At 41.5% G+C, this 21,593-nt stretch overlaps 1 protein-coding gene across 6 annotated transcripts in view; it reads left to right on the top strand.

The window, feature by feature from the left end:
- agpat4 (1-acylglycerol-3-phosphate O-acyltransferase 4 (lysophosphatidic acid acyltransferase, delta)) overlaps positions 1-21,593 on the top strand; it is a 49,155-nt gene that overhangs the window by 5,699 nt on the left and 21,863 nt on the right. For 2 of the 6 annotated variants that reach the window (XM_062058349.1, XM_062058350.1), the window contains one exon: positions 4,858-5,050. The exons of 3 other annotated variants lie outside the window; for them this stretch is intronic. The gene's annotated coding sequence lies outside the window, so the exon portion shown is untranslated. Of the gene's footprint in view, positions 1-546; positions 568-4,857; positions 5,051-21,593 lie in introns of those variants that run through there. One more of the 6 variants, XM_062058352.1, reaches the window with a different exon arrangement.

Genomic DNA, 21,593 nt, shown 5'->3' with positions numbered 1-21,593 from the left:
CGATGGAAGTGAAGCCAGGAAAATAGTGTGCGACTGGGGAAAATGGGGAAGTCAACACTCATAGCTGTGTGGCATGCAGAGAATATTTGGGTTGAGGTTTTTCTGGAAAGGTTCACGTGGCCAACTAACCAAAGTGCTTTGGGGAGCTCTGCCAGAAGGTATTAATGTGTGACCCAGTAAACCAACGTTTTCTACTTACTTAAAAAAAACAAAGATGAATATCTTTGAGTAAAGCGGCCTTTTTTCAGCCTACTTTAAAATTTGGGTGTCCAGTTGTCTCAGAGGTGGAAAGAAAAAATGGCGCTCGGCACCATCTTGTCACTTCTAACAGCATCGAGAGAAATACTGTATATAAAACTGACGGCAGATAGGCAACGCTCTATTTCAAACACAAGTTTGATGTTCCGCTTCCCTCACGACCGTGTGAAATACCAGCTGGCCATTTTAGGTAACTTCGTATGATATTCCACTGACCCTTTCTCAATTCAATGTCAAATTTCCTTTTCTCCTCATAAGAGTGTCTGCTTATGTGGAATTCTCAAGAAACTTCCACAAAATAATATGAAGGTAATGTTATCTTTCTTTTGTTTGGTGTGTTAAAATATCATATCCTGTGTTTATACTTTAGACATTTACCATCTCACCGCCATTTTTTTTTGTCCGAAGCTAAAAAGTACTGTTAGCATATTTGTTAGCTTATTTTAGCTTAGCCAAGCTCCCTTTTACTCAGCATTGCCAAATGTACGATAATGATCATATTTGTATAATATCACCAAACTGCACACCAACAGTGCTATTACTTGAAGGTAAAACTACAAGCTTTACTATACACAATCTGTGGTAATGTTTAGGTATCAAATGGTCCTGAGCAAAGTCAGATCGAGTATGTACAATCATTTTCCTCAAAAGACAATAATTTTAGGCTTCTGGTGTACAATAAATTGTCATTTCACATCTGGCAACACTTCTGTCATTCGTGTTTAGCTAATGGCTCCTGTTTACTATTCTTTAGGCCAGTGATTCTCAAACTGTGGTACGTGGGCTCCATCTAGTACAGGGGTGTCAAACTCATGAGTTTGACACCTCCATGCGGCTCAGGGGCCGCATGGATGGAAATATATTCCTAATGTGGACCAAAATGATAAAATCATGGCATGATAACTTAAAAATAAAGACAACTCCAGGTTGTTTACTTTGTTTTGATTTAGGGCTATATAAATAAACATTGATTGATTGATTGATTGATTTTACTTTGGTCAAAAATAGAACAAGCACATTATAAAAAACGTACAAATCCCAAATAATCCTCTGGACAAAACACTTCAAGTTTGTTGAAAATTCTGAGGAAATTGGTGCAGTTTCAAAAACACAATGAAGAACACAATGAGCTTGGACTTCGTCTCAGTGTATCTACAAAGCCAGGACTAAACTTTAAGTCACAGTGTTTCTGGTATTGAACAAAAAACACGACATGTAAACTCATCAAGGTATCAAATACCTCCTTTGTCATGTCCACGTATCAATCCAGTGCTAACTCAACAAACCGTACAAAACGGAGGTAAAAATTATTCAAAAGGGTTAAGTTTTCTCGTTTTTGACAGAGACATTATGGGCGAGTAAGGGTGCCAAATGATGATGTGTTCGAATTAGAAGACATAAAACGGCAGGTTTTAAGTTTCATTTGAGTCGAGAGAGAGGAGCCGGAGCCACGCTTTACTTTGTACCTCTTGCTAGTCCTAACAGAATTGCTATTGTGACATCCAGTGGACACATTTAGAACAGCAGTTTCTTTCATTAAAAAAAAAAGAACCTCATTTTAATACTTGGCAAACTCATCGCGCAGGCCGGATAAATCTTGTTCGCGGGCCTGATCCAACACCCGGACACCCCTGATGTAGTAGTACGCCAAAGCATCACTAAATTAAATATTGTAATGATGTGACTTGAGCGGTATCAAAAGTTTATCAGCCTTCAATAGAAGTTGTTACAAAGTTGTTACTAGGGGCCTTAGTCGACACCAAAATAAACAATTAAGACGCAAACAGAACCGTCTCACTCTGTCATTTTTATCACTCAATTTAATATTCTCCACATTCTCCGCTTACGTCCGCCCTTTTCCAGCTTACCAGCCAATCAACACGCAGAACACATGTAAACAAAGACGAACATTGGCAGAGAAAGCTGCATGTAACAATGATGCCTTCAAGGCCATGGGAAGCCACATCATCTGGTAAACATTGAATAAACTACGGTGATAAATAGAAATATGTATATTGTCAGGCTTGGTCAAAAGATAGGACTCAGATGCAGAGTAGGGATTAATTCGGCAGGCTTTTATTTTGAAAGTTTCCTTTCACCTCCAGAGTCAGTGCAATTCAATATAGGCTATAACTAAACTAGTCGGTGAAAAAGGTTCCACAAAAGGTAACAACCGAAAATCACTCCGAAAGGAGGAAAACACAAAAACAATAACAAACTATACTTGGCGCCGTATATTCTATGAAATTTATTATAAACAAAAAACGCTCCAACAGGAGGGAGAAACAATGGCTATGAAACTTCTACACTGTCTCTAATCTAAAAAAGGTTAACAAAAAATGTCACTCAAAAAATTGAGGAAAAAGAAGAACTGTAAGAAAAACTGAAAACTCACCACTTCGGCTGTAAAACTAAATAACACAAAATCACTCTGCTGAGGAGGAGAAAAAGAAAACTCAAGGAATTCAGGATCAAGGTATTCAAACACGAGACGAGGCAAGGCATGGACAGGATGCTCGAGAGGCACGAATAAATGAGACAATCTGGCACAGAACAAAGGTAGGCGTGGGCTTATAAGACACATGAGGGTAATGGGTAACAGGTGGAAACAATCAGGGATGACATCAGACTGATGAAACAAAAGGAAGGGCAAGTGACCTGAAACGAGAGGAGTTACTTTTCAAACTAAAACATGCAATTCACAAGACAGAAAGACAACCCTCGCCGCGGTGTGATATATATATATATATATATATATGTATATATATTATATGTATGTATGTATGTGTATATGTATGTATGTATGTATGTATGTATGTGTATATATATATATATATATATATATATATATATATATATATATATATATACATATATATATATATATATATATATATATATATATATATATATACATATATATATATATATGTATATATATGTATATGTGTGTGTATATGACAAGAAAATTAAAGGAGATACAAACTAAGTTAATAATTGTGTTTCTGGGTAGCGTACGTACACGTTCCTTCCAGACCAGAGCTGGGCAAATATATTGACTCGGGGGCCACAATGAGAGAAAAAAATGTATCTGGGGGCCAAGGTGTATGTGTGTATAAATGATATATACACATTTAGCTTTAAAAATCTGCTGTACAGTATGTGTGTTTGGGTCCATTTTTTTCAGGAACACTATTGCCAAAAGTCACAATGTCCGATAGAGTTGTAAAAACGTTATGGCAGACCACCTCAAAAAAATGAAATGGAATTTTACAGTGTTTTTACTGAATGGGACACCCAAAATGTACATGAAAATAAAGAAAGTGTGATTTACAATATTAACTATGAACAATAAAACATTGAATATTAAGAACAAATGAACATTGTTCCTCTTTTACTTCTCAGACCAGCTCCTCGATAGACATCTTTTACAATCAAGCAAAACACAACAAAAATGTAACACACAGCAAAATATGAATGCAAAGTGTAATAAACACCTACAATATGATGTATTACCACATAAAAATATGCTTCCGCATCTGTTTCTGTCACATGCGTTTCGGTCTGGTTGTTCTGAAAACAAACCCAGCTCACTCTGTTTTGTCCTCGTCTGAGCTGCTGTGATGTAGATGACTGTAATAACTCTTATTACACCCAAAAGCGCGGATTCCGACCATTGAAATACTTTCTATAGTTCAAGACTTACGGTCATTTAAAAACGGCACTGCACATCATTATGGCGGCTACAGTTTGGATATTAAAGGTCTAAAAAAAATTATGTAGAACGTCTGGCGGGCCAGATTGAAAATCATAACGGGCCGCATGTGGCCCACGGGCTGTATTTTGCCCAGGTCTGTTCCAGACGGTAGTCCACCGTTGATAGCTACCGATTGTGATGGGAAAATGTGGAAGTTGTTTGCTTAATAATTATTAGTACTGTTCTGGCTTAAATCCGTGAAGGGAAGCGTGGAACAGGAGGGAGTAAGTGTTATATTACAGTGTTTTGTTTTCCTATATTCAAACACAGTGTTACTGTTCAATCTGTGAGTAATGTTACAGTGGTCCAAATAATAAATATACTTGTTAAATAAAACGTCTGCCTTGTCTTTAATGAATACTTAGGCCTTCTACGCTACTGTATTTTAATGTTGGTCATTATGGTGGTACTTGGAGAGCCAAGTGTTTTCTAAGAAAAGGTGCTTGGTGAAAAAAGTTTGCAAACCACTGCCTTAGGCAAATACAATTCAAACAATTAATACATAACTTTTTAAAAGTAGAAGAGGACTCATAAGAGTGCCAACTTCTGCCAAAGGCTTAATCCTCCAGGACATGTTTTTGTTTTAACTTTGAATCTACAGCTAGCTACCACAGTTAGCTGATCTTAGCTAGCCTAGCTTCTCTTCGCTCTGTTATCTGTTTTGCTAAAGTATGTTCGCAACTAACACCATATGTCTTTTTCTACCCAACTCTTTAAAAAGTTACATATGTGTCATGGATAAATATCCAGCAAAAGGTGAAAAAAAACTTATTGGCAAATGTTTAAAAAAAACAGTTTTGTATGTAGATTTGCCTAAAACCCATCCATCTTCTTTTGCGCAGGAACATTATTTGGATGAAGAAGGCAGCACTCCTTCAAAGGAAACGCAGTGTTTTTCCTGTTGCACGGAATGCGAGTGAAATCAGAATTAAGTGTTCCCACTGGCCGTTTTAACAAGTGAACCATTGCCGCCGTTGAACAAAGTGACTTCGCCGACTGCCAAAGCAAAGAAGTGGATCTGTCATTTGGAATAAAGTAAGTCGTTTATTTTTACGGCAAGAGTCCCTGCAGTCAGTGGGGAAAAAAACATGCGGGCCTTGAGAGGTGAAGGGGGTACACAACTAAGCTAAGTTGTCAAAGTGAGTACAAACTGAGCTCCTGCTGCACAGGAGCTGAGTGGGGAAAAATAGATATTATGAAGCCGCGGAGAATGTTTAGTTGGGAGAGAACCAAATAGAGGAGGTGTTTCCCAACATAATAACATGTTTGAACCTTTGCTCAAATCCACAATGTTGATGTTTGAAGATGAACCATGCACCAGTTCCATTTGTTGTTTTAGCAATGCTGTATGTAGCTTACAGTATGAACGCTGGTCAAAATCCATTTTTCACACAAGGAAATGATTAACCTGGAATTAATCTATTCTGTGGTCTAACTTCATTAATTGTACATATTTAAGTCATACAAATATAGGATTAAATAAAAACCATGCTCTTAAATTTATTGTAAAAAAAAAAAAAGATTTTTAAACATTCTGAATTGTCACACAAGCGTAAAACAAAGTTATGTTACTGTCAGTGGTGGGCCAGCAAGGCCTTCTCTGCTGGCCAAACATAACCAGATATCGTGATCATAATTAAAGATAAAATTAATTTTTAATTTACTTTCCCTAAATATCTAAAAGTAATCATATTCTCTTCATGTCATATTATGCTCCTCCCAGTGCTGTTGTTTTTAGTTTTAGTTTGTATCCAATCAGAATTCAGCTAGCTTATGTTGCCATGCTGTACGAAATCTGCCCGTGGCCTTCAGAATTAACAATGTGGGCGTCCGAGCACTTTAAGTGGCCGATCGACCAGCACTTCCCTAGTATTGCGTTTAAATAACGACTGGAAAAAGTCATTAAAACAACAAAACTAGTGGGTAAGCCAAGACTTTTGCACAATGTTGGATATAAAAGTAAATATTAATGATAAAATCAATGGGAACGTGTCAAGAAGATGTCATAGCAAAGTGAGAGCAGATGCATTTGGTCTCATTAAGTCAGCTTGTGAAGTCATGACCCTGCAGTAACCTCGCACAACAAAACAAAGGCGTTGCATTTTGAAGTCTGACTTTACTCTTTAAAACACACTCAGGTCAAAATGCCCCATTTATAGCGTATCTTTAAATACCATCAACATTTTTTCCTCCCTCTTTGTGATAAATCGTATTGGAAATATGAAAAAAAAAGTTAAATATTTGAAATAAAAATTAACGACAAAGAAGGTTAAAAAAATAAAAAACAGAGAGATTCTGTGCCGAATCTTGCATGATTCATATCTGAAATCGGTGCAGGTGTCCTTGAGGAATAGAGTGCAGCTGTTCAAGTCGACTGTCCACTTCCAATAAAAATCCAAATGGAATTGCTGCGTTGGAAAAAAGGATGACATTTACATGCACAACTTGCTGCGCTGCACAGTGACACACTCACTATGGCAGGCCTGCATGGTCACTGATGGCTGCAGTTGTGTGTGTGTGCTGTCCACTGAGTGACCACACTTTTGGCTCACATTAACACACTCCAGATGTCATGCACACTTGCACCTGGAATAGCCGTCATTGAAATGTACTTGTTGCTTATTTTCTGTCACACAATTTTTTTTTTTAACATTGTCAAACAGTAAAATATATATCTTCAGACATCAATATGTAGGAATCCCAGGTCAAATTCTAAAGTATTAATAAGTAAAAAACAAACACACAAACTCAGTCACAATTACATGCAGTCTGTGGAAAGTCACAAACTACTGCAGTGCTTCTCAATTATTATGGGGGTCAAACATTTCCAGGAACCCCCTCAATAACTGTTGAGATCTTGATAATATTAATTTATTTATCTGTACAGCATACTGTGTGAGTTACATTCTTTATACAGTCGTAGTCAAAAGTTTACATACACTTGTAAAGAACATAATGTCATGGCTGTCTTGAGTTTCCAATAATTTCTACAACTCTTATTTTTTTGTGATTGAGTGATTGGAGCACATACTTGTTTGTCACAAAAAACATTCATGAAGTTTGGTTCTTTTATGAATTTTTTATGGGTCTACTGAAAATGTGACAAAATCTGCTGGGTCAAAAGTATACATACAGCAATGTTAATATTTGGTTACATGTCCCTTGGCAAGTTTCACTGCAGTAAGGCGCTTTTGGTAGCCATCCACAAGCTTCTGGTTGAATTTTGGACCATTCTTGACAAAATTGGTGCAGTTCAGCTAAATTTGCTGGTTTTCTGACATCAATCAATCAATCAATCAATCAATCAATCAATCAATGTTTATCTATATAGCCCTAAATCACAAAAGTCTCAAAGGGCTGCACAAGCCACAACGACATCCTCGGCACAGAGCCCACACAAGGGACGTCGATGTGAATGACAATGAGAAACCTTTGGGAGGATCGCATATGTGGATAACCCCCCCTCTAAGTACAGTCCCTAGTGGATCCAACATAACAGTGAGAGTCCAGTCCATAGTGGGGCCAGCAGGAGACCATCCCGAGCGGAGACAGGTCAGGACATGGACTTGTTTCTTCAGCATTGTCCACACGTTTAAGTCAGGACTTTAGGAAGGCCATTCTAAAACCTTCATTCTAGCCTGATTTAGCTATTCCTTTACCACTTTTGACGTATTCAAAAATAACATGATTTATTATTCCTTTTTGACATATCAGGGCCATTTAATGATGACTTAACATGAAATTATTACATATGGCTCCTTTAAATATAAATGAAAATGTATAAAAGATGTGAAAGAACCGTTTGAGAACAGTCTTGGACTTTATGTCATATTGTGGCAATTTTAACAATACAGTGTATGACTCAATATACATACAGTAGGCTCGATGGTTGTAAAGTTCACATTTGGATGTTAACAGTCTTCCAAAATTCCAAAACGTCTGGCAGGGGCTTTTGGCAGCATAGCGACACAGCTGTTGGCATTGTATGAAACAAAAACATTTTTGAATTTATGCCTGTGTGCGTATTTGACGAAAATGATATCAAGAAATTCATCTCACCAACCTCAACGTTTTAGTGTAACTACCGCTTGTATCACGGGTGTGCAGGAGTCTCTCCCAGCTGACTTCAGGAGATGGTAATTCAGGTAATGCCTGGACATCATGCCACAAAATAATAGTTAGGAGTGTTATTTTTTTATTTTCTTGCAGACAAATATTGGTTAACTTCCAAATGTTTGTAGTCTAAAAACACATGTTCCATTGAAAACAATACAATAAAAAACATGTATTTGTAGACATTTTTAATTGTTATACAAGTACAACGAGAACCTAACCATCTAAAACTAAATACAACTAACTTATGTGAGACTGCTCATCAGTCAGTGGGAGGGATGGGTACCTAACATTTAACAATGAACTGATAACGATAACTGTGCTGTGCATTTGTTACATCTTTTAATTTCTTACTCCCTGAGTGTCATTTGCAAGTATTGTATAGCAGCTTTTGCATACATTCACAATTTCAAGACGTTCGATTGCAGTAGTGTATATGCTACTACAGTGTGTTCAATAGTCAGGAAGTAGTCTTTGCAATTAAGATTAGCCTAATCTGTATGTGGCACCGTTTGATTTTATCAATGGGATTCGGTCGGTGATTATAAAAGTACCTAATTCGGTACCCATTCCTACTCACTGGGTCTATTGTGGACAAAAAGCAAGCAAAGACTCTAAATCATTAGCTAGCATATAAAGTTGTGATATGTATCGAGTTTGCAATTTTCCATACTAACAGCCTGTCAGCAATTATTAACCTAAAATGAAAGTCCCACTTTGCAGTTTAATTTGATAAACAACACCTTAGCTGTAATTTGAGCATTCACAATAACCAATGAAAACAATGTGAATGAAAATATCAAGTCTGACCTCTTCTGCTGTTTAAATACAGCAAATAAATCTTGCAAGGGTCATCCCTTTGCAAGATGTTGCTTGTTTTTTCTCCACACACAACCTTCCTGCAACTTCCTCTTGTTTTAATGTTGGACCAGACTGTAACTTAAAAAGAAATATTATCCCATGAGGGATACACCCTTCACCCCCCAACACTTGTTCTCACTCATGTGCAATGACCAACATCAAGAGCTGTGCACATTTACAGTAAGCCCTTGCTGGAACACTTGTTTCCTTCCTGAGCAACCAAATCCCAATTCTGACATGTGTCAAAAGAAGCAAAGGGGAAAAGCTAAAGAGGAGGACATGCTCTTGCATAACCATGATGTATTTCCATCCTCTGCACCTAGGTGATGATGTTAGCTTAAATACACACAGGTCAATCGGGCCAGTGAGAGCCAGAGAGCACGTGATGTACTAAGTAAGTACTGTAAGTGTGTGTCCAGCTCCAGAAAGGCCACAGTGGAGTCCACGGATATTTTTTGATGGACAGGGCTACAGTGCCAAGTCCAATACGGGAGACACTGCATACATCAGGATTTCATTATGGCCTTACTGCACATAGGCATTACGTCAAATTACTTTTAGGCCCCAAACTATGGTGTCATTCTCTCGAACTTGTACATTTTTCCAATATGTCTAACATCCATTGAGAAAAAGTGAGCACATCCTTTCGCTTCTTTGTTGCATACAAATTAGCGACCATCAACATTGACATCATGAGACTCAGCACATTTTTTCTTAATAAAACCTTTTTTCCATGTTTTGCAACCCGCCAATTTAATGCAGGTCATTTGCACAATTATTGAATATGCTGGTAATAATTTGCATCAAACGAGTTGTGTTTCTGCATTGGAAATGACAAAATAAATGTTGACACTTTTCAAAGTGCAATCGGTTCACCTGCCAAATTAAACACAGGCAGTTTCTTGGGGCCCCAAGATTTTAAAAAATTTTTGTCTTAATTTGTGCACTTCAAAATATATTAACATGCTTAATCAACCATGATAATTTTTGACAGCTCTACTTTTCCTTCACACAAAATGGACATGCTACAACAGTCTCTTCTCGTTCAAACTATCAAGAGCTCTCTTTTTCCCACCAGTCAAACACTTATAGCCTTGGTAACAATAGCACTACGCATCACATCTGGTTCCGACTGTGCTAACAAAATAATAATTTTTTAAAAAGGGTTTACACTTTATGTACACACACCTGTACGCCTATACCCGCCTATACCCACTGATTTGGTTTGCCTTGGGCCCTCAAATGACTAAATACTATACGCGGCTACAATTCAAGGACTACAATTAAATTATAAATGTATTATTTATACATATTTAATTATTATATTGTATATTATTATTCTATTGTATATTTTGTATTTATTGTATATTATTATTATATGTTCTAAATGTATTCTTTTTAATTGTTAATAATTCTGTATGTATAAAAAGACTCTTCCTTTGGCTTCTGACGTATGCGGTATTGTCATATCGGCATTTTGGATCTTAGTGCACATAGCATTAATTTATATATGGAAGACTAGATACACGACAAATGTATTAGCCTGCTAAGTGAAAAAATAAATAAATGTCTCCACTTGACGAGCAGCCATCCTTGATTCAATGTTCTTGCCTTCTAAAACCATAGAATGTTCAGACACGTTTGCCCCAGTCGCCACTAACTTGCGGCTCAGACATTTGTCATTTATCTACTCATTCATCATATTCATCTATGGCAGTGATGCCACACTGTATGTATATTATTTTCTCTCCTGATCTAATCTACTTGCCAATTTCCTCTTCTTAGCGGATTATGATCTGCTATAACGTGGTTCCTTTTAGTCTTCTTTTGAAGTCTACAAAGCATTTCTTCTTTACTTGTTTCACTTCTCACATTCAAGCTAGTTTGATGCCGCGGCTAGCTTAGCTTGTCCTCTCCTCCTCCATGTGTGTCCGTGCTAACCGAGCCAACACATAACATTAAAGTAATGCTAGCAAATGGTTCTCCCATGGTTAGTTAGAACAAACCTCAAACTAATGTTGAGAGAACATTAGCATCAATGTAGCATTTTACAACCGTCAACATAGAGGTACAACATACGTAAATAATCGATATTTGGACAGTTCTCCATCAATTCAGATTCATTCACATTCTAATCGTGATGCATTTAAGAGTCGATCCTTTTTACCACCTCTACAAAATACGCCACTGGTACCGGCATAAGCGAAAAAGATCCAATTCAACAGTGTTGGCAGAAATGGTACACAGATTTTACAAGGATGTGCAGATCAGTTATCAGTAGAGATGTATATCATTAGATTTTATCGGTACTATACCCTTATCGATGCCAGTATATATCGGTACTCTAATTGGTACTATATGTAACTTGTGGAAATAAAGATGTGAACAAATGCATTTTAATTAGCATTTATGTTAATACCTCCAACATGATGTACTGTAACATCTCAGCACAAAAGTCTTTTATCAACACCTGTTTTTTAAGTCTTGAACAAGTCAACTGTGTGTGCAGTGCAAGGTGAAATGCATATTTCATCTTCTGGTAAAGAGCACACACTGTTTCTATCCATTACAATTACCTTCAGCTGGAAATAATATTTATATATGCCATGCATGTGCAGAGCACATACCTTTTACCTGATACATCAAACCAAATATATCATGTAAATAAATACAATAAATTAGCATGTTTATGAATGTTCTCAATTATCCAGGTCATCGTAATCTCAGGGCATTCAATCGATCGCAACTAGACTGTTTGGTTTGTCTTAGAAGACGTTTCGCCTCTCATCTGAGTAGGTAGGCTTCATCAGTTCATGCTCATAGACTTAGATTGGTCAGATCTAGTCTTAGACTTAGATTGGTCAGATCTAGTCTTAGACTTAGATTGGTCAGATCTAGTCTTAGACTTAGATTGGTCAAATCTAGTCTGGCGGTTGTGTGTTTGATAGAGTGCGTTTACCGGTCACAGTTTTGGACGTGCTAAAGATGTCACTATACTCGACCAACAAAGTTTTTAACTATCCAAGTTGCGGAGAACTAGCCGGAGAGTCTATCAACAACACTGACAGCATGGTAGTGGTAGCGACCGTGGGAATTGCACTAGTAACTGAAGTGGGCAAGATCACCAGATCACCCTCATTTACCGGGAATAATTTGGTTGCATGGTTAAGCAAACGGGTTGTCGTGACGCCATTTTTAGGCTCAAGATACCCAATAAACTCAGGGAGATTGTCAACGGGCCCTGAGGGAGAGATGCTAACTGTTACTAGCGTCTCACTAAGAGGGGGCAGCATCAGGGCTGATGTGAGCGATACATTGCAACATACCTGGATCAAATCCTTATTGGTTAACAACTTAATGTTCAAGCCCCACAGCTGCTGCCTACCACAGGGAAAATCCAAAAGCGCATGGTACGCCGTCAAGGAAGTCAAGACCTAGCAGGGCAGCCTGGGTGGACCTGCGGAGTACATGAAAAACATGCTGCCATGCTTGATTACCCAGACAGAGTGGGGCAGATATTGTCCCTAGAGTGTTCAGTAGCTGTCCATTTACGGCCTAGCGGCTATGATATTTACGCTAAGGGGTCGCCGTCGCCAAAGCAGGGACAGACTGGCGAAAATCTGCACTTGTAAAGGACTATGAGAAACCAGAGTCTATCAAAGTATTACGTTTAGTACCTTCAATGCTCCCTCACACATACGAAGTGCTGTGCTCCGGAGTCAGGTCATAAGCAACATGATGACTCTGTGAAAGAATGGAGGTTTCCTCGGAAGGTCGGAAGGCCCCGGTGATGCTGGAGCTGGTGTCTGGGCCACGACGCCAGCTACATCGTGTTTCCCGGTTTGTTGGCGGGGTCTCTCGGCTAGTGGAAAGAAACCTCACTCTTCGTCGTCTTGCTGAGTCGCCGTAGAAGTTGGTCGTCTTGTTTGGTTTTGGGCTCCGCCTCCCAGGAGACACAAAGCTGTCATTGTAGGGAGATGGAGAGCATTGGTCTGGTCCGGCATACTTGTCCTCACGTCGCTCTTCGCAGCTAGGAGCAGGGGATCGCTCCCTCGGCTCCATTCAGGAATGCCGGGACTGGCAGACACACAAGCATTGACATGGCCCAGGCCCAGGCCCTTGGGAGTAGCTTCCAGTGCTTCTGCCACGATTATTAAACCTCTCATTTTCATCTGATAGTCTTTTGAAGTCTTTTCTCATACCTTTCATCTCCTCCGCTAGCCCTTCCATGATGCGTTGCCAGCGGGCCTCTTCTGAGATGGAGTGCACCAGAGTCGGTGTACTTGCAGGTGCCCCTGCTGGTGGGTAGGTATAGCCACTTCTCAACGTTTCTCGAGCCACGTCACAGCGGCCTGCTATGATCAAGGCTTCCTGCAAGTCAGTCGCTCCTTGCTTCTGACACTTAGCTTTGAGGCAGGGGTCAAGTCCAACTAGGAACATGTGAAATGTATCTTCCCTCGTGCCACTTCTCCATAATTAGGGAAGGCCTCATCGACAAGCTTCCCTATATCAGCCGCATAGACGTCCAGGCTCTCGCCTCGAGCACAACGTCGCGCTGCAAGATTAGCTTGAAAACTGTCTATGGAATGTCTCTTTCAGAAGGCTTCTTGAAGCCTCTCCTTCACTGTGAAATACCCTGCCTGTGCTGCTGCGGTTAGGCTGTCTCACAGCAAGAAGGCAGCCTTAGATAGTTTTGTCAGGAGAATTTGTACCTGTTCGTAATCATAATCACTGCCGGTTCTCGCCACAAGCGCCCTTACGGCAACTTCGTATTGGCGCGACCAGCATAAAAAACTTTTGCTGTCCTCTCCGAAGAAGAGTGGTGGAATCTCAATTAATCTCAATTATTGGAGAGGAACCTGTCTCTCCCTTCATTGTGTTTCCACATATTTTATGTCTTACTAAGAAACGCAGAGTTCCACGCGCGTCCTAACTATACTTTTTACAGCTAAACTAACGCGAGTTAACAGGTGGCTAACTTCAGCTAGCTGCCTGAACTTTTACCTTACTGTCCCAGGGAAAACTGGGTTTCTGCACTGGATAAATCCCACCGCTGCCACCAATGTAACCGAGGGTTTATAATGAGATGAAGCCCAGCAGAAAAGACAGACATTCACAAGGGAATCGAGAGGCATGTTCTTTATTGACTAACGCCACGTCTCTCCACAACACGCCTCGCCTCTTGTCAAGGCAATCCCTTCTCACACGCACACTTCCTTCTTCACAATGAGAGCGCGACACACAACATGAAAAATGGCTTACACAAGTAATCTTTAGCAATCAATTACTATTCCCACCCCCAATTTGAATTTAGGATTGTAATTACAAAAAAAGCATCATATAAGTAATATAAATAACATTTGATTGATTTTGGAATGATATAGTTTTGGTTTTCAGGGTGTTTTAAAGGGATTTTACACAAGGGATAATCAATTCGGGCATACATACATATGCAGTGATTTCACTTTAACCCTCATCCAAGTCCCTCCTCTGATGCTGAGCCAAAATGATACATCTTCCTGGTTGTAGGCTCTTCGCTTGGGAACGTGCATCAGGATTGTTCGCAAAAAATGTGTGCCACAGACATTTTTATACAACTTAAGCATTCTCTACACCGAGTGAATAAAAGAGCACATGTCTCTGAATAAAAGGTTTTCTGTGCACCCTCAAAAGGGTGACAAAAGAGAGGCTTAATGATAAGTTAGTCATGGTTCTTTCCATCTTCTCTCCAGATGTTTAAGAAGACAGTGAGAGTGCACACAGTCTTAAAGGGGAACTGCACTTTTTTGGAATTGTTCACAATTAATTTGAGAGACAAGAACACATACTGTATGTTGGGTGCTGATGTAAAAGCTAGCTTATCTCTTGCCGTAGCTAGCCTTTACGGCTAATAACGAAGCATGCCGATGTGTTACTCCGCTGGAAAAAGTGTTCCTCCATGATTGCTCTTATAATAACAATGTTGCTACATCCTGGTTATTATACAGGTTATGGAACATAAATTAAGTATTGTTGACGGATTTTTAAAGCCACCTAGAACGAGATGGTTTTTACATGTTAGACTGCAAAAAAAAACTTTTGTTTTCTTGTCTCCTATAAGGATTGGGAATTAATTGAAATTAAAAAATTTTTAAAAAAGTGCAGTTCCCGTTTAAGATTACCAGCAACTCAAACTACGGAAAAAATGTTGATTTCATCATAATACCTAGAGGGGGTGTGGGTCTGCGGTCCTCTCCAAGGTTTCTCATAGTCATTCACATTGACTTGGTATGTGGGCTTGTATTAAGCCTCAGGGAGTTGAACGCCCCTGCCTTACATAGTTCCGGGTCACCCTTGGGCAAGGTGTAGCACCCGAATGCCCCCCCCATCAGGGTTACGATACCCCCCATGAACTACACTAAAAGAGGATGCGTTACCCGGCCCGGAGGAAGCCCGGGGCCCTCCTCCGGAGCTAGGCCCGGAGGTAGGGCTCGTCAGCGAGCGCCTGGTGGCCGGGCTTGCCACGGAGCCCGGCCGGGCACAGCCCGAAGAAGCTACGTGGACACGCCATCTTCTCTGCCACGTGGGCCCACCACCCGCGGTCGGAACCAGTGGGGTCGGGTGCGCTGCCAAGTGGATGGCGGTGAAAGTGGAGGCTCCGGACGGACCAATTCGGGGCAGCAGAGGCTGACTTTCGGGACGTGGAACGTCTCTACGCTGGTGGGGAAGGAGCCTGAGCTGGTGCGAGAGGTGGAGCGCTACCGGTTGGATCTGGTGGGGCTTACCTCTACGCATAGCAAGGGCTCTGAAACCACACTCCTGGACAAGGGATGGACCTTGTTCACTTCTGGAGTTGCTCAGGGTGTGAGGGCACAGGCGGGTGTGGGGATACTCACGAGTCCCCGGCTGAGTGCCTGTACGTTGGAGTTCACCCCAGTGGACAAGAGGGTCGCCTCCCTTCGCCTTAGGGTTGGAGGGGGGAAAACTCTGACTGTTGTTTGTGCATACGCACCAAACAGGAGTTCAGAGTATTCAGCCTTCTTGGATACCTTGCATGGAGTCCTGTATGGGGCGCCGGCAGGGGATTCCATAGTCTTGCTGGGGGACTTCAACGCGCACGTGGGCAATGACAGTGATACTTGGACTGGCGTGATTGGGAGGAACGGTCTCCCTGATCTGAACCTGAGTGGTGGATTGTTATTGGACTTCTGTGCTAGTCACGGACTTGCGATAACAAACACCATGTTCAAGCATAAGGATGCTCATAGGTGTACCTGGTACCAGAGCACCCTAGGCCAAAGATCAATGATCGATTTTGTAATCGTATCAGCTGATCTGAGGCCGTATGTTTTGGACACTCGGGTGAAGAGAGGGGCTGAACTGTCAACTGATCACCATCTGGTGGTGAGTTGGGTTAGATGGCGGGGGAAACCTCTGGACAGACCTGGCAAACCCAAGCGTGTAGTGCGGGTGAACTGGGAACGTTTGGAGGAGTCCTCTGTCCGGAAAGATTTCAACTCCCACCTCCGGCGGGACTTCTCTGCCATCCCTGTGGAGGTTGGGGACATTGAACAGGAATGGGCAATGTTCAAAGCCTCTATTGCTAAAGCTGCAGATGCGAGCTGTGGCCAGAAGGTCTTAGGTGCCTCAAGGGGCGGTAACCCTCGAACACCCTGGTGGACAGTGGTGGTCAGGGAAGCCGTCCGACTGAAGAAGGAGTCCTACCGGGGTATGTTATCCCAGGGGACTCCGGAGGCAGTTGCAAGGTACCGGCGGGCCCGAAGGGCAGCGGCCGTGGCTGTGGACGAGGCTAAGCAGAGGGTGTGGGAGCAGTTCGGGGAATCCATGGAGAAGGACTATCGGGCGGCACCAAAGCTGTTCTGGAAGACCATACGGCACCTCAGGAGGGGGAAGCAGGGAACCATCCAAGCTGTGTACGGCAAGGATGGGACTTTGCTGACTTCAAGTGAGGAAGTCGTGGGGCGTTGGAAAGAGCACTTTGAGGAACTCCTGAACCCAAATACATCAGACACACCCTCCCTGATAGGAGCAGGGCCTGAGGATGATGGGGGATCGACGTTGATCTCTCGGAGTGAAGTCACTGAGGTAGTTAGACAACTCCACAGTGGCAAAGCTCCGGGGGTTGACGAGATCCGTCCAGAAATGCTGAAGGCTCTGGGTGTTGATGGGCTGTCTTGGTTGATACGCCTTTTCAACATTGCGTGGAAGTCTGGGACAGTGCCGAGGGAGTGGCAGACTGGGGTGGTGGTTCCCCTTTTCAAAAAGGGGGACCAGAGGGTGTGTGCTAATTACAGGGGTATCACACTACTCAGCCTCCCTGGGAAAGTTTACGCCAAGGTACTGGAAAGGAGGGTCCGGCCGATAGTCGAACCTCAGATTCAAGAGGAGCAATGTGGATTCCGTCCTGGTCGTGGAACAACTGACCAACTCTTTACGCTTGCGGGAATCCTGGAGAGGGCCTGGGAGTATGCCTATCCAGTCTACATGTGTTTTGTGGATTTGGAGAAGGCGTATGACCGCGTCCCTCGGGAGATCTTGTGGGAGGTGCTGAGGGAGTACGGAGTGAGGGGAACCCTGTTGAGGGCCATCCAATCTCTGTACAACCAAAGCGAGAGTTGTGTCCGGGTGCTTGGATGTAAGTCGGATCCGTTTCCAGTGGGGGTTGGTCTCCGCCAGGGCTGCGCTCTGTCACCTATCCTGTTTGTGATTTTCATGGACAGGATTTCTAGGCGGAGTCGTGGCCATGGCGGAGAGGGTATACGTCTCGGGGGGCTAAAGGTTGCGTCACTGCTGTTTGCAGATGATGTGGTCCTGATGGCACCTTCGGTTCGTGACCTTCAGCTCTCACTGGATCGGTTCGCAGCCGAGTGTTCAGCGGCTGGAATGAGGATCAGCATCTCCAAATCTGAGGCCATGGTTCTCAGCAGGAAACCGATGGTTTGTACAGTCCGGGTAGGGGACAGGACTCTGTCCCAGGTGGAGGAGTTTAAGTATCTCGGGGTCTTGTTCACGAGTGAGGGAAAGATGGAGAAGGAAATCAGCCGGAGAATCGGAGCAGCTGGGGCAGTATTGCAGTCTCTCTGCCGCACTGTTGTGACGAAACGGGAGCTGAGCCAGAAGGCAAAGCTCTCGGTCTACCGAGCTATCTACATTCCTACTCTCACCTATGGTCATGAAGTGTGGGTAATGACCGAAAGAATAAGATCGCGGATACAAGCGGCCGAAATGAGTTTCCTCAGAAGGGTGGCTGGCATCTCCCTTAGAGATAGGGTGAGAAGTGCAGTCACCCGAGAGAGACTCGGAGTAGAGCCGCTGCTCCTTCGCTTGGAAAGGAGCCAGCTTAGGTGGTTCGGGCATCTCGTGCGGATGCCTCACGAGCGTCTCCCTAGGGAGGTCCTCGTTGCACGTCCCACTGGGAGGAGGCCCCGCGGCAGACCAAGGACCAGATGGGGGGATTACATCTCCTCTCTGGCCTGGGAACGCTTCGGGATTCCCCAGGAGGAAGTCGCAAATGTTGCTCTGGAGAGGGAAGTCTGGGGGTCTTTGCTGGAGCTGCTGTCCCCGCGACCCGATTCCGGATAAGCGGTTGAAGATGGATGGATGGATGGATTCACATTGACATCCCACTGGGGTGTGAGTTTTTCCTTGCCCTTATGTGGGCTCTGAACCGAGGATGTTGTTGTGGCTTGCGCAGCCCTTTGAGACACTTGTGATTTAGGGCTATATAAATGAATATTGATTGATTGATAATACAGGTTGTCTACGTGTTATTCAAAATAGATACTTTTTAAATTAGTAAGGTACTCTACAGTATGTGTGTGTGCCTGATATTGTAGTAATATTAGAGGAAATGTTTATACTGTATTTACATGCAGCATATGTGTTCTACGCAATAATATCCCCCAAGTGAGTAAATAAAGGCTCATGTAATCTGTGATGCATTGAAGATGAAAGTGGCCCACGTGTCAGAAGTATGTACTGTTGTTCAGCTCCATATTCTCAACATATGCTCTTTAGTTGCCGACAAGGAAGCTTTTTTACATCACTTTTTATAGCCTCTCTACTTGATTTAACCGTCTTTAATAGATACCAGCGCTGGAATGTTAGGCAACAATGGTGAGTCTCCGACTTTTATAACAAGCATTTCTCTCAGTGTTCTACAGCATCAAAGAAAGTCAAGTGCACAGGAACTTCATCAATCCTTGTATTATTTGTTCAATGTTCTTTTCATTTAAAACAAACACCAAAAAAAAGGATAACAACCAGTTTTTTTATCATTTGTTTTTTTATGCATTCCACGTACTGATATACTGAAGGTTTTAAGTGTTGTACGAGCATACACCTCTTTTAAATTAGATTTTCCTCTAAGGTTATATTTTTCCTCTTTTGTTGAGAAGAATTGTTGTACATTCTTGGGTAGCAAGTTATAGTTTGCTTTATACATAATTTTAGCTGTTTGCAAATGCACCAAATCGTTGAATTTCAATAATTGTGATTTAATAAATAAAGGGGTTGTATGTTCTCTATATCCAACATTATGTATTATTCTAATTGTTCTTTTTTGTAACACATTTAGTGACTGAAGCGCACATTAGTAGTTGTTTCCCTATATTTCTACACAATAACTCAGATATGGTAACACTAGCGAGCAGTAGAAGTAAACGGAAGACTGTACTATTATGAAAACTAAAGTTATCCAGGATATCTTCTTTGTTTTCCGTCTTAAAGGGGAACTGCACTTTTTGGGGGGGAATTTTGTGTTTCAATCACAATCATTATGAGGGACAAAAGCGCACGTCTTTTGTTTTTTAGGATTTTAAAGATTTTTTTTTTTTTTTTTAAAAACCTTGCAAAATGCGGCTAATGGGAATCACCGTTGTAGCCTTCAAAGCCCTCTAAAAAACTTCAAAAACCTCCTTTAACACACTGCAACTCTATAATATAGTAACATTCATGTTCATAACAATATGTAATATATACATTATTTGCCGTATTTTGGTCATTTTAAATATTACCCAAACTTATTTCTTCAGCGCATTTATTTCCGTTTCCATAACAGAGCATTACCGACTTCCGACAACAAATGTGTGTTCCTACTTCAGGAAACAAAAGTTTGTGTTTTCTAATCATGGCAGACTTGATAATAGATGACAAAGATTTCAATTTTTGGACAAATGAGGATTCACAACCTTATCTTTTTGAAGCTGAAAATATGGAGAATGGACTGCTGTTTATAGAAGCGAGCAAAAAGGAAGAGTGAAACAGAGCAGACGGAAGCCGAGAGAGTGAGGTCGGCGTGACTTGACGGTGTACATGTGCAACTTGGAGTCAAGCTATGCCGACATAAAGGGAGTGCTTACCCAAAATAAACCGTGAAAATGTCCCTGGCCAGTTGGACCAAACGCACAACTGTCTATCAAGTGAGTCACTATAATAGTGATCATGATATATGCACAATGTCGTGCTTGTTATTACAACTACCGGTACATACACTGTCAAGCTAGCTATGTACAAACAAAACATGAAATGTGGGCTAATACTTCACAGATACTGTAATATGACTGTTTATGTTTTTCACTCAGTACAGATTGGTTCCCTATTGCATTGTGTTGTGTATTACAAACTCAAAAGCCATAGCTAGCTTACGGCTAATACCGTTGCATGCTGTCGCAAGGCGATGTGTTACTACGCTAGAAAAAGAGTTCCTCCATGTTTGCTCTTACAATAGCAATGCCGCTACAGCTTGGTTATCATACAGGTTACGGAACATAAATTAAGTATTTTTGGCGGTTTTTGTATGCAATTTTAAAATGATTTAGAGGTAGAATTTAGAATTTAGAGCTGCATTGCTAGCCACATAGAATGAGCCGATTAATACAAATTAGAATGCCAAAAAAACAACAAACTTTTTGTCAGGTTCAAACACTGATGACATCTATTAAACAAGACAAGAAGCAAGGAATTAAACAGAGACTGAATTAAATTTGGCTCAATGAGGAGAAACGCGTACACCTGTACCCTTGTACAGTGTCACCACGCTCTGACGAAAGATTGTACGCCTCCTCTTTTATTTGGACTTTCCCTGATTACATGGCAACAGCTGTTTCTAAGGGAGGGGGGGTCGTAAACAGCCATCGCCTTTGATTACAAAACAGTTCAAAGAAAAGGTCGGTTCAAAGAAAAGGTTGTAAACAGTTCAAAGAAAAGTTTGTAAAACAGTTCAAAGAAGAGGTCGAGAGGTCGTAAAACAGTTCAAAGAAAAGGTCCCTGGAGGGGAGTCAGGTCCTGCTTCCTCTCCGCTTTGTAGCTCTCGGGTCAAGATAAAATATTTCTGTGGATTACAATACATCAAAGAAACAGAACACCATAATGTTGCTTATCATCCTACACAGTGGAGTTTTTACAAGCCTTCTTCTTGGTAGGATTAAAGACAGCTTTTGTCTTCTCGCCGGGAACTCATGGCAACACAAAGTTGTGTGATAACTTAGATACAATTATTCTGACACTTTTGTCTTCTTGTCTCTTGTAAGGATTGTGAACGATAGGCAAAATTCCAAAAAAAGTGCACTTCCCCTTTAGCCAGAACGAACATTAAAGATGTGGA

This window comes from Entelurus aequoreus, linkage group LG09 (assembly GCF_033978785.1).
Source record: "Entelurus aequoreus isolate RoL-2023_Sb linkage group LG09, RoL_Eaeq_v1.1, whole genome shotgun sequence".
Taxonomy (NCBI): Eukaryota; Metazoa; Chordata; class Actinopteri; order Syngnathiformes; family Syngnathidae; genus Entelurus; species Entelurus aequoreus.
This window is presented reverse-complemented; position numbering and strand designations above follow the sequence as displayed.